Source organism: Cyanistes caeruleus, chromosome 3 (assembly GCF_971803275.1).
Source record: "Cyanistes caeruleus chromosome 3, bCyaCae1.hap1.1, whole genome shotgun sequence".
NCBI classification, from domain to species: domain Eukaryota; kingdom Metazoa; phylum Chordata; class Aves; order Passeriformes; family Paridae; genus Cyanistes; species Cyanistes caeruleus.
In genome coordinates this window covers 22,067,763-22,080,937 of record NC_141703.1, presented here as the reverse complement: position 1 = coordinate 22,080,937, position 13,175 = coordinate 22,067,763, and the positions used below count along the sequence as shown (strand labels likewise).

Below are 13,175 nucleotides of genomic sequence, written 5' to 3'. Positions count from 1 at the left end.
CAGTTTCCCCAGGGAATTGATCACAGCACCAAGCCTGACAGAGTTCAGGAGGTGTTTGGTGACACTCTTGGGCACATGGTCTGATTTTTGGGGTGGCCCTGTGCAGGGCCAGGAGTTGAACTCCATGATCCTTGTAGGTCCCTTCCAACTCAGCAAATTCTGTGATTCTGTGTGGTTTATCTTTCTTCACCTCTTTTTTTTTGTAATGTATTTACAAAATAGTATCTTGTTCTTTCTTCCTTTGTCAAGTATTGCTATATGCCAGCAGCACTGAATTTTAGTGGAAGCCATGTTTTAGAAAGATCTAAATAGCAAAGATTTAATATAACACTGAAAAAAATTGATAAGCCATCTGTATCAAAAAGAAATACACTTTGTTTTTTGTTTGGTTTGGCAACGTGCAGTAGCTAGCTGTTATGCCATGTTATGCCATTCCATTACATTCCTACGGTATTTAGGCATGATAATAATTGGTAGGTCTACAAAAAGACACTGCATACAGAGAAAAGACTGAACACAAGGACTAGCTGAAACTGGTCTGAGCACAAGCAATCTAACCAAAGGTTGCACTGCCTAAAGACTCTCCTCCCACTGACATTCTTTTGAGGCAAGCTACTAAATCTCTCCCCATATTTCATGACATTTAATGACATTGTCCTTGGTCCTATGCTTGTTCCAGGAGAGCAAAAACAATAAAGAAGTCACACTTGTAGATGCAGGTATGAGAAACAAAATTAGAGAATGCAAATTATAAGCAGCTTTTGAATGGGATTTCTTTGTCCATATTTTTGTAAATTTTCTGCCACATTTTCATTTTTCTTAGCTGTCCTTTCTAAAGAAATACACTTCAGCTATCATCCTTTGTCTATTTCTTACTTTTTTCCACTAGAATATCCTCTGAGAATGACTTCTCTTCAAATAAATTATCATCCATTACTCCTTTCACAATGTGCCTCTGCCATCTTCCTTTCATTAGCCTGTGACTGCCTGTCTAAAATAAGATTTTAGGAGAGAGAAAGCCTAATGCTCTATGGCTGTGCATTTTCTAACAGGGCCAGGTATTATTTCTGTAAGTCCCACAGGAAGAAAATGTTATTAATCCTAAAGGCAAGTGCTACCTAAAGGGAGCACAAGGATCTGACACCACCAAAGGCTAGCCACATTCCTTAGTATATATTCAGTCTATCATACTAAGATTACAGAAATAAAAACACCATTCCCCTGCAAAAAACCCCTAACACTAACCACCCCAAAAAACCCCACCCAAATCCCAAAGAAAAAAAAATAAAACATAGACATAAAATCAAAAAAAAAAAAAGCCAAACCAACTAACCAAAACAAACAGAAAAAATACCCCAAACCCTAACCACAAAAATACCCCCACAAATAAATAAACTCACCCTCTAAAAACAAAGCCAGAACCAACCAAAACTTACTGCTTAGAGAATCTGAAGAAGAAAAAAACTCATCCCTCCACTTTCTCAAAAGATTCTCCATCAGTTCTGTAATAATTATGGAATATGCTATTGCCTGTCATCCCTAAGAATATTGTGAGTCCAAGTCTTATATAGAAGGATACAAAGAACAAAAAGAAAGTAGAATTTTGGTCTTGGAAAATAGATCATCTAAACAATGAATCTCAGACTGAATTATGAGAGGAACTCATACATCAAAAGTTTATAAAGTTTATACACAAAAAAGAATTGCATTTTCAAACCTCACAAAAATAGCATTGACAGCACTTATGTCTCTGAAGATGGGTAGAATTTGATGGTGTTTAGTGTTTGTACAAAACAGCAATATGCTTTACTGCCAATATCTAGAATGTGTTGTGCATGAATCTTGCATGTTTAAGATAACAAATTCAATTTTCTATAACAGAAATCTGTATACCTAAATACTAAATACTAAAACACTACAGTTTAAGTAACACTATATTAGCACTAGTAATAGTAGCAATAGTAATATTTCAATAGATACTAAGTAAATCTAACTTCAGTAGATTTTAAGTGGGTTTTATTTAGTACGCAGAAACATTTTGTTGTTTTCTGTCAGGTCAGGATTTTACTCACAATGTTTATACAAAATCATGATGTTTATTAGACTTAGAAACTCAGAATATTTTGATATGGTTATGAAGATATTTTATAATTTAGAACAATCAGTGGAAGGTCTTTTAATGTAAAATATTTTAGGGGATGGGGGAAAGTAATATCTATACATCCATTTTAGATTTTACTCTAATCCTGCCTTTTTTAATGCCACAGCCCAAAAAAACATTTTCAATTTCCAAGTAGTTTATTTGATCATTTTACTATATTATGTCAGGCTTACACAATTACCACAACAGCAAATTACTCAAAACTGTTTTGAGTAGGTATATTGTCCAAAAGCAGAGATGAATAATAAATTCTCATAAGTCATATTCAAAAGCCACACTTAAAACTTCAACAGTTCTCTGCAATAAAAATGGAAAATAGGTGTGAAAATGAGTGTGTAAACTGAAGATTTCTTCTTCATAGTGTTTAATATTTTATTTTAATGAAGGAGAAGTCACATTTTCTTAGTAATAAATACACATCCACTTTAAATTTCAGGACAATTTAAAGTTTAGATGCTGAATTATTTCAATGGGTGTATTTAATTTTATATAGGAAAATTCCATATTTTTAAAAAGTAAAATAGAAATTCCTCGTGATTCATGTTCACATATTCAGAAAGAACTTATAGATGGCACAAAGACTCGATATTTAGTGCTGTTTCTGAGGGGGAGAATCATACAACATTTCCTTTTATGTAAAAGATGCAGAGTAGCTCACTGTACATAATGATGAACAGCTGCACTGATAAACTGCTCTGGTGGGAAATCCCTCTGCTAGGAAGCACCATTCTGCTGAATATTGCCAGCAGGTATTCCTCATGGATTCAAGGCCTCAGACCAACATCCAGTGTAGGTAAATTAGTGACTAATATAATTACTAGCTGTACTGGGGCTTTAGTTCATCATCTGATAAAGTGAAGGAGTCAATAAACTTGCATTCTTTAATACAGCTTGTAACATAAATGGCTGAAAATTTTGGCCAAATTTTCTGCTGATATAAATAGGTATTATTTCAGCTACATCAGCCTAGCTGTTTTATTTTACTTTGACAAAGAATGCTGTTCTTTTTGCAATATCATAAGGCAAAATCCAAAGGAAGCCCAGTTACCAGTGCCAAAGTAATATACCACTGTCAAGTAGGGTACAGTTGGTGGCAATAGTTGAGTCAGGGATCTTTTTAAAGCAACATAAATAATATGTGGATTGTGAAACGACATAATGGCACTTATATATTCACATAGAGTTCAAAATAACCTTACAAAAAAACCCACAAACCACCAAAAAACAAAACCAAGACAAATAGAGAGGGACATGTCTAGCATATCAAGTGAATGTATTATAAGTATTGTATTTCTGTATTTTCCTGATATTTCCAAGAAAATGCCAGTCATTTAACTAAATCTGGGTCAAACCATAGAATATATAATGGACCCAGTACCTCTGTCAGATTGACTGAATTCCATCCTTCTGTAATCTGTCTGTAATCCATTGGATGAACCTCTATAGTCATCAATGGAAACTGAGACGGATGCCAGAAAATAAAATACAAGCTCACTTTCTCTGATTCTCAGTTCTGCTCAACCACATAAGAACTGAAATCCCATTTCCTACACTACTGAAGAGTGTCCCAATTATTAGGCAAAAGAGCATTCTAGAAAAATCCTTCTTAGGGAATTTGCTTTCCTACTGATACTACGAATGCAACAAACAGGAATGCAAGAGGCAGGAAGCAGTAAAGGAGACTCACTATGGCAAGAGAATGGAATAAACAGAGAATGTTCAAAACAGCTCAGGAGTCTAATCCATTGGATTATATCTCTATCTAGGAATTAAAGTACTTAAAATCTGATACACATTTTTAGCTGTGAAACAGACAGTTTTGTGCACATCCCTGTGGCTGATGCATTCTCCTATAAATAAGATTTGAAGCTTAAGTAGGCCAATCAACACGAGTCTCAAAGTTATTCCTTAAAAACAACCAAATGTAAGGTCAAAAAGAAAACAAAACCATCACCTCAAATATTATCAGTAGAGGCCAATTGTGAGAATTTTTGAAATTTATTACAATACAATTTTGAAATCAAATATTATTTAAGATCTTGCCAACCTATGATGCTCATGAAGGATATCTGAAATCTTTAATATATATATACTTTTGCTGCCTAAACTGCATCTTCGTATTTTTGTGGGAAAATTATTATTTAGCCAGAAATAAGAAACAGGCTCAGAACTTAATTTCTTTAACATACAGTGATCATATTCCTTTTTATTTTACTCAAATTGGTTATTTAAGTTGATATTATCTTAGGAATTATCTGTATCCAATTCCTGGATATGTAAAATAGCAAGATGAATTTCTTCACACCAGTAATATCAGAGAATACCTATGTGCACTTTATTAATTTAATATAAAAAATTCTAAATTCAGTTCTCTTCACACCCAACCTTTAGAAAGCACAGTATGATGTCCTGCTGTTTTCTGATGTGAAAAGAAGATGTGAGGTGCATTGCCAGAGTATTGCTCCAAGCTGGGCAGACCACATGCATAATCAGGTTTAAGATGTGAAGAAACATAATAGTGATGCAAAGAGAATCTTGTTCATTAAGAAATCACTTTGAACATGCTCATAACATTTATAAGCAGCTGTTGAGTCCCTGTAAATTATGTTGGCTGCTTAGACTGTTGCCAGGTTATTCCTGCAGACTAAGACTGACACTGCAGATGTTTCGTATTGCCATATGTTCTGTACTTTTAGACAAAGATGAGGATGTCTTCAAAATCAGAAAAATTCAAAATCTTATTAATATTCCCTTAACATTAGTATTTTGTATCTTGAGACTATTTTAGTGCATTAAATACTTTTTATACTGTTTAATGCTGTTTCTAGTTAGAGCAAAGAAAGTAGCAGTGAAGGTGTAAACATCACCATTTGAAAATGAAGAATGTCAACCATTTTCTCCAAGAGTAAAATGCACTTATATAACTTTCCTCCAGAAATCTTTTGGGTAAATAATAACTGTATCATGACTGTGTACACATTTCAATAAATCTAGGTAACTATAAATCCTGACACAAAAAAATACATACAGATTTATCAATCAAAATTCAATTTCAGTCAAAACTATATGAGTTTTTTAAAAGCAAATTGTAGTGATTGAGATTTATAGCTTCTTTCCATTTCAAAGGCCAGTTGTTTTGGTCTGCATATTCACTAGAATTCAAAATATCTCCCCAAACTGAAGAAAGGAGACAGAGTTTGGGTGCAATATATAGTAGGTGTAGTCTATTAGAATAACTGAGGAGAAATAATCAAATGAATATTATAACTATGACAGTAGCTTTTCTGGAAGAAGCCATACATAAGTGTTTTACAACAGAAATTAACAGAAACCTGTGTGAAAACTAGAATCAGGTGTGCTAGAGAAAATTCAGACTATTTAGATACTGCTATATCTCATAGATTCTGCTTTTATTCATTTAAAATACTGCCTTGCACTTAAAGAACAAAAGAAACTGTAAAATTATGTGTCATTTTCATGACTCTAAGTTGCTATTTTCACCAGTAACTCCATTTTCTTCCCCACTGGATCATTAGAAGATAAATCAAATTTAGCAACTCTAGTAATTAAAAACTGGACTTAGGTGGCCAAACTAATTTACAAAGTAAGTGACAAGCTAAAAGATTTTGTTTGTCTAGGGAAAACATTTATTTTAGGAATGAAAAACAAGTACAGCCTGCTCTATATAGAATGAAAGTTATTAAAGTAGCCACAAGATAAAGAAAGGTGTTCCTGACCCATTTTTACTCCACTTTTCATTTTTCATTCTTATTCTTCATTTGCTTCTCTTTCCATGAGCTGCTCCAATAGTTTATGCATCTATTGAATGTAATAGTTAAACTACTTCTTGCACAAAAGAACTTTTCAAGTGACTTACATTAAAATACCTAATGTCATCTGAAAGTCATGCATGTAACCTCTCAGTGACAAACTGAAAATTGCTACATATTCACGACAAAATAGGAAAATGATGCCTTGGATACACAATTTTATTATTTTTTCCTATTGCCTTTAGATATCTTTTGAGGACCTTTCAATAACAACAAAGATACTCTCCTCTGCTGTACAAAGAGTTCTCTTGTTCATTTGTTTTATTGCTATAAATCTAACTTCCTACAAGACCATTATGTGAATAAGACATAGCTACTAGTGTGGTCATGCAAAAAAACCCCTCATTTTAATTTGTTGTTCTTAAAGTATATGAAATTTTATATTTTTTAATATTCTGTTTCTCTTTATAATGTTTATTTGGCATGTAATAATATAAATTGCTACCTTTGGAAGGACAAAAAATGAAACCCTAGTGTATGAACATATTTGTGTCCTATTCTGCCCCAGATTTGGTCATGCTGAAGGAAAAATTGACTCAGCTATCCCATTCTGACAAGTCCTTTTTATTCCTTGCATTTAATATCTAGGGAGATAGAGTTTTCTTCTTTTAAGGTCAGATGTCATACATTCGAGCCTTATCTTCTGCTATCAAAGCTGTTAGTGCTGTCAGGTCTTCTCCATGTTTCAGCATTGGTGTGCAGTGCTCCCATTAAATATTGTGTACATTGCCCCCTCTGGGAATTGTGATTCCTTTTATTCAGCATGCCTTGCACTGTAAGTGTCATCACTGTGTATGTGTCTATGTAACTTCTGTTTGATGTCTCATGAGGTAATGTCCTTTTTATCTCACATTTATCTACAGCTCTTGTTAAAATTATTCCTTCAATTAACTCAGGAAAGAGTACAAAGTTGAGCAGGCTGGTTTAGGATATTGGATGACAGCTGTAAAACAAGATTCCATGCTCTTGGAAACTCCATTTAACTAGTGCTTACTAGATTAACAACTGTTAAAAGGACAACTTTAAAATTACTTACAAAGCCTTTTTAATATGTTTGCATATTCTGATCATGTGGTTTGTTTTCTATTTGAAAATGATACATTATTTCCCAGAAGCAGAAACCTGTTACCCCAACTAATTCCAGAGAATGCATCAGAAATAAATGTGTTTTGATTCTACATTTCTCAACCTATACCCTTATTTTCAAAGCTCCAAAAGTAAGTCTGTATTTCTAGTTTTTGGGCTTTTTTTTATTTAAGCAAGTCAACAGTTTAACTTTGAAAATAAACACACAGTATGAAGAATGCAAATGGTATTATCTGAGTCATAAGATCACCTCACAACAAAAACACACACAAAAAATTACCTGTACCTATATTACAGTACCAAGTAGTAACATGGTTCACATCACAATACCAAATATTCCATGAGGCAAATTGAACATTTTCTCCAGGTTTTCATATTTGATAATTCATCAAAACTTGACTGTTACCAGGTGAAAAAAAATACCAGAACAACAAAAAAATGATGTCTCAACCTCCAAAATAAGAGATGAGCAGTCTGAAATACTATTTTAAGAGTAGCAGGTAATAGCAGCTCCTTCCTGAATCCCAAGAAACTCACCCAAGTCATCTGCATTCCTTACTTACCCTGGTCCTGCCCGTTACGCCTACAAAGAAGCTGAAAAGAGCTATCATATCCAGTGACAAGACTGTGCTTTGAATTCCAGTACACACAAATTATAACACCTCAAACATTTCAGGTCTTTTGGAGTTGTCTGGAATAAGGTTTTTCCTAGTTCACATAGTCCTACCATTACTCGAATGTTGAGTTAAATTGTTGGTTACCATTACTTGAAAGTGACAGTGCAAAAAAAAAGGGATTTTTTTACTCTTTTTTTAACAGCTTTTAACAAGTTTATTATCTTTGAATTCCATTTAGCATGATAAAAGTACTCTTTTTTAATGAACATTCTGTTTACTCCTTTAATATAATCAGTTTTATCTACTGTAATTAGGAATTTCTTAATAAGTTTCTGTAAGAATTCTTAAAAGTCAGTTGATATAATTTTGAATGTTTTCAATTCCTTCCAATTAAAAAGGTTAGGGGATGTTTTTAATTTTTTTTAATTTATTTTTAAAGTGTTACTATTTTCACTTGTATTAATTTTTCAAAACCCTTCAGGAAACAAAAATTCACTAGAACTGGGGTCATGTTTTGAATTCATGACAGACAAGCTTCAACATGTTTTTCTCCTTAAGCTGTTATCTGACTGTGAAAGATCACTTCTTAGATCACCAGCTCCTAGAGGCTTTGAAGACTGGTTTTGGGTTGTTTGGTTTTTTTCTTTGCTTTTTTTTTTTTGGTTTTGGTTTTTTTTTGTTGTTGTTTTTTTGGGGGGGGAGTTGGGTTTTTTTTGTTTTTTCTCTTGCTTTCTGAAGATGGTAGAGTTATCTTAAAAGGGCATTTGTACTAGTGGCAGTACTACGGAAGACATTGCTTTAGAAAAGTCATTGATTCTTAAACATGCTAAATATTTTTTCACAACTGACAGTAATCGTATATCTCTTTTACTAGAAATTTTATGATATGCACACACTGATTTCATATAAGCTACATATTCTTAAAAGTCTCATTAAGAAACAAAATTAAGCAAAAAATAATTTTATAGAGTGTATTCGACTGTACTAAAGCAAAATAATTACATTGGTAATGTTAATTGACATTGAAATGACAGGACTGAAAAAGAATAAATAAAGTTGTAGAACAGTATTACTGCTAAAGTTTCAGTTATTAAAAAGAATGCAGAAAAGTCCCTGAAAGTAACTTCAAAATGCCACAAGTGTTGTAAATAGAGACTAGATTAGACTCAGAAGGACATTCTGTGAACTTAACTTTCCGTGATAGTACAACTTCAAACCATTTTTCATGGCAAAAACAGTAAAGAAAAAGTGTGATTTTAAAGAATGTCATAGTACTTAAGTAGAATATTATTTGTGAATAAAAGGAAGGGTTTGCCAAAAAAAAATATCCTTTACATCACAGAATCACAAAATGGTGAGGATGTGAAGATATCTCTGGAGATCATCTAGGCACCCTTTGCATAAGCAGGTTCACTTGAAGCAGTCCTCAATCCAACTCACTGTCCACTCACCTAACTCATGCTTCTTGACCTTACCTATGAGGATGTTATGGGAGACAGTGTCAAAAGCCCTTCACAAGTCAAGGTTGAAGACATCTGCTACTCTCCCCAGATATTTATCTCCTTCAGATATCTGAGCTGCTGACACTTTATTTGCAGTAAGTTCAGAGAAGAAAGCAGTTCTAAGACTTTGGCCACTTCTTAATTAATTACTTAAAATTAATCATATTAATTTTACCTACCTCTGCTATGAGGACAGGATACATCACATATAGAGAGATGTCCAAGTTGTGTAAGTTCCCAGTCTACTTTATGAGATGAGCTCCCAAGTAGACTTCACCTCCCAAGTTCTCAAGAGGTGACACTGTTGCCTCATGTAGAAAGTATTCGTGTCATCAATTCAAGCTTGTGGATAGAGTTAGCATCATTATATATTTGAGTAAAAATATTTTTAAACAGGATCATTTAAAAAAAGGTTTTAAAATTATAATCACATGTAATATAAATGACCAGATATTCTGTCAGAACTAAAACACTCTGAGAATTTATTTTCCATTTCATTCTCATCCTTTCTTATTTAAACTTTGAGCAGCTAGTGTATTACTTCCATTATTTAACAAATATTTAACAAACTATTTAACAACCAATTTGTATTCATTCTGGTTGAAAATCACTTTTGAAGACAGGAAGAGTAATCTTCTTACTTTAATTTAATATCTTAGGCCTAGATTCTGAATTCTCCTAGATTCTGGAAAGTGATCCAGTCTACCCAAGTCAGATATGAGCCTTAACCACAAGTATATGAAATACCAAGGAATGTTATTTACTTCAGTCTAAGGTAGAAGTAACTGAGGTAAAACAAAGCAGTGGTTTCAGACAATGCAAATGTGACACTATGTTTCCAGAAGTGTCTGATCCACCAAGACACATTAAACTCTTGCACAGGTCTCTCCACTGTTTCGTCTCATCAGTCTGGGAAAACATGCGGCTGAGAATATGAGAAGAGGAAGAGTAAGCTGAAATTTGGGGCAGAAAAGATAAGAAACACTCCTCAGCAGAGAATTGTTGGTTACCTTTTCTACAATGTTCAGCACAGGTGATGATGACCCCAGTTTCACTCTTCTGAACTCCTGTAACCATCACACAATCATCCACCACAATGACCAGCTCAAAATAAGCAAGTTATAGGCCTGACATTGTCTGGCTGCAGAGGGCTTCCAAGAGATTGAGGTTCTCAGATCTTTATCCAAAACCTGCCTGTATTGTATCTCAGCAGATAGGTAAGGAGGTGACATTCCACCCATTCCCTCAACCTCCAATTAATCTTAGATTTTGTGGTAATTCTTTCCTCCTGCTCTTTCTTTCAACCTGTCTTATTTGCAGTGAGAAAAGCACCTCCTGTGAGTTTAAGCTTGTTCAGGTGGAGGGGGTTAGTCAGTGTTTTTTAGTCAGTGTTTTGCTTACTCAATATATTTTTCATCTTGTGGTTTTCCTATAATCTCTCATGTTCCGAAGCACTGAAAATATAAAAATATTACTTTATTTAGTGCTACTTGACCTTTAGAAATTTAGCCCTTCCTTTCTGACCCTTTCTTATCATGAATCTAGACAGATTTGAACCAGACAAATATTCTAAAACAGAGAATCAAAGAATACATAATTAAAGGCTTTGTTTTTAATGTTTACCTGTTTTGATAAAACAATAATAATACATAAGTGCTGTATAACTTTTTAATAAAGTGGTCTTTCAAAAATATTAGGTAAGAACAGGCCCATTTCTGATAACAACTAAAAAAAAGGCAGCATGCAAGGACAAAAAGTATCTTCCTAATTATATAAAAAAAAGAAAAAAGAAAAAAAGTGGATTAAAAAGATGTTTCAACTCAAATTTGCAGCAACCCCTTGCAGGTTTAAAAGTAAATCTTTACAAAACACTAAAATGGTTCTCTGGATAAATGAATCTTCTATAATTGCATCCGTGTATTTAGAGGCAGTTTAGGTTTTTTTCTTTTTTATCTAACAATGAATTCCCAGTACATTTTTAATGGACAGAGGTCTTAATGAGACTGAAGTAGATGGGAGACATTTTGCTGAAACAGAGACAACTGCTCAGCACCTTTAAGAATCAAGTGTCAAATTAATTTATTTGGTTATTGAACCTATAATTCTGAAAATAAAAGCTTTATATCTTTATGTGTAGATTATCTCATCACTTTCTCTGACACAGCTGATTATGAAACAGCTTGGAGAGAAAAAGACAACAATTTTCCTTATGTATATTTTTGTGTCTACAATACCAAACATTTCTTGGGCCCCACCAAGCCCAACAGTCAGAGCCAACTTCTGTGTGGCACTGTTATTTTCCTTCTGATTAACTTGTTATAGAGCTCTTGACATTTTTAGTATTTAAAAGAAATAAAATTATATAATACCATCTTAGAAGTTCAGTGTATTTTAGACAAAGTTTGGACAGAACTTTTGCTTCCAGTTACTAATTTAAAATATTTTTCTGCAATTATGTTACTATATTCTCCGCTGTCTCCATTTTGTTATGGTTTGTGCCCAGCATAGCTGCAAGAGATATATACAAGCCTGTATAAATGTTCTCATTATCTTTCACTGCATTTTTATATCCCATAATCCTTCTCCCCCACTTTAACAATTCTTAGCTCATAAAAAAACCAACAAAACAAACCATATAAAAAACCCAAACAGAAGAAATAAAACAACCCCAAATAAACAAAATATTAAGTTTTCTTTTAAAGAAATTTCAAAAGAAAGGTTCTTGATTTCTTTCTAAATTAATCAACTAAATTTTAGTATTTTTGTAAGGAACATAGAGGGAACTTCACCTAAATGAGGCTCCTGCTTTGGAGCAGTCCCTGAAGGAGTCTCTTTTCCTTTCTATGTGCTTACTGCTTACAGAGCCTGCTGAGAAAAGGCTTCTGTGAATTTTACACCCTTCCTGTTTTCTAGTTAGCCCCTGGCTATAAAGTTGCTGAAAGCCATAAAGAGGATTTCAAAATAAATCATGATTCATGTTCATGGAAAGACCAACAGCTCTAATTTTATGGGACTCCTATTGTTCATACTTCAACCTTTTGGGAGACATAAAGAATACAAAGACTTTCTAGTGGAATATCCAGAGAGAAAGTAAAAATAAAAAATTGTTTTTCAGAGTTTTTCTATTTACTCAGCAGCTATTTAAGGGCTCAAGAATTCCCTATAACTCAAATGTCCTCTGTCCTGTCAGCACCCTCTTCCATGTAGTCCTGTCCCTGACTTCAGTTGTGAGACCCAAGAGCTCAGCCACAGTTCATTCACACCCACTGTCTCCTTTATTTTAAAGAACAAGGTGCCATTAAGTATCTTTAACATGCACTTCTTGGATTCTATTCGGTTACTCTTGTGCAGTTAGCTCCACTCAGTGGGACATGACCAATCCTTCCCTCTTCTTGCCTAGCATGGACATTAGCTCATGTGGTTACCCATTTCAATAAAGCACTTTGGATATATGTCACTAAAGGACACGAAATGATTCACACAAACACTTTCAATGTCAGAACAAAAAAACATCCCTTTATTCTCTGACTCCAGTATTTATAGATTCTTGACAATGACCAGGGATTGGATAATTAAGTTACCACCTTCCCAAGCACACTGGACATGAGAAATGTCCATCAAAAGATGTTTCTTAGAAGGAATGTAATAAACAACTTATGTTTATAGAACTTCCATGGGAAAGTAACTAAAACTATGAAAACATTATCAGAAGGTTTAATTTTCAGGGCAGCAGATATACAAGAGTGCATTCTTCAGGACAAGGTAAAGGGATAAACTATATTTCCTTCTACATGAAGGAAAATTATAAGAAACATCATATTACTTCTATCTTTTTAATTTATAGTATTCTAACAGCCACAGTCAGTATTCATAGTACTGAAGAAGATTCAAATAACCAGCTTTTTTTGTTTATATAGCAGTGTTCTCACTGGTACCTATTTAGTGTAGTTTTTTCTGTTGTATTTGAAGGCTCAGATTA

General features: G+C 33.6%; 1 protein-coding gene and 1 long non-coding RNA gene across 6 annotated transcripts in view; both read right to left on the bottom strand.

The window, feature by feature from the left end:
• The window catches only part of NLGN4X (neuroligin 4 X-linked), a 277,033-nt gene that overhangs the window by 36,407 nt on the left and 227,451 nt on the right, over positions 1-13,175 (bottom strand). The gene's annotated exons all lie outside the window — the stretch shown is intronic.
• Positions 7,928-10,349, bottom strand: LOC111922737 (uncharacterized). Its single transcript, XR_002860684.2, has 4 exons — positions 10,207-10,349; positions 9,961-10,121; positions 9,376-9,538; positions 7,928-9,169 (listed from the first exon to the last, which is right to left on the bottom strand). It is a non-coding gene; the product is annotated as an uncharacterized LOC111922737 (long non-coding RNA).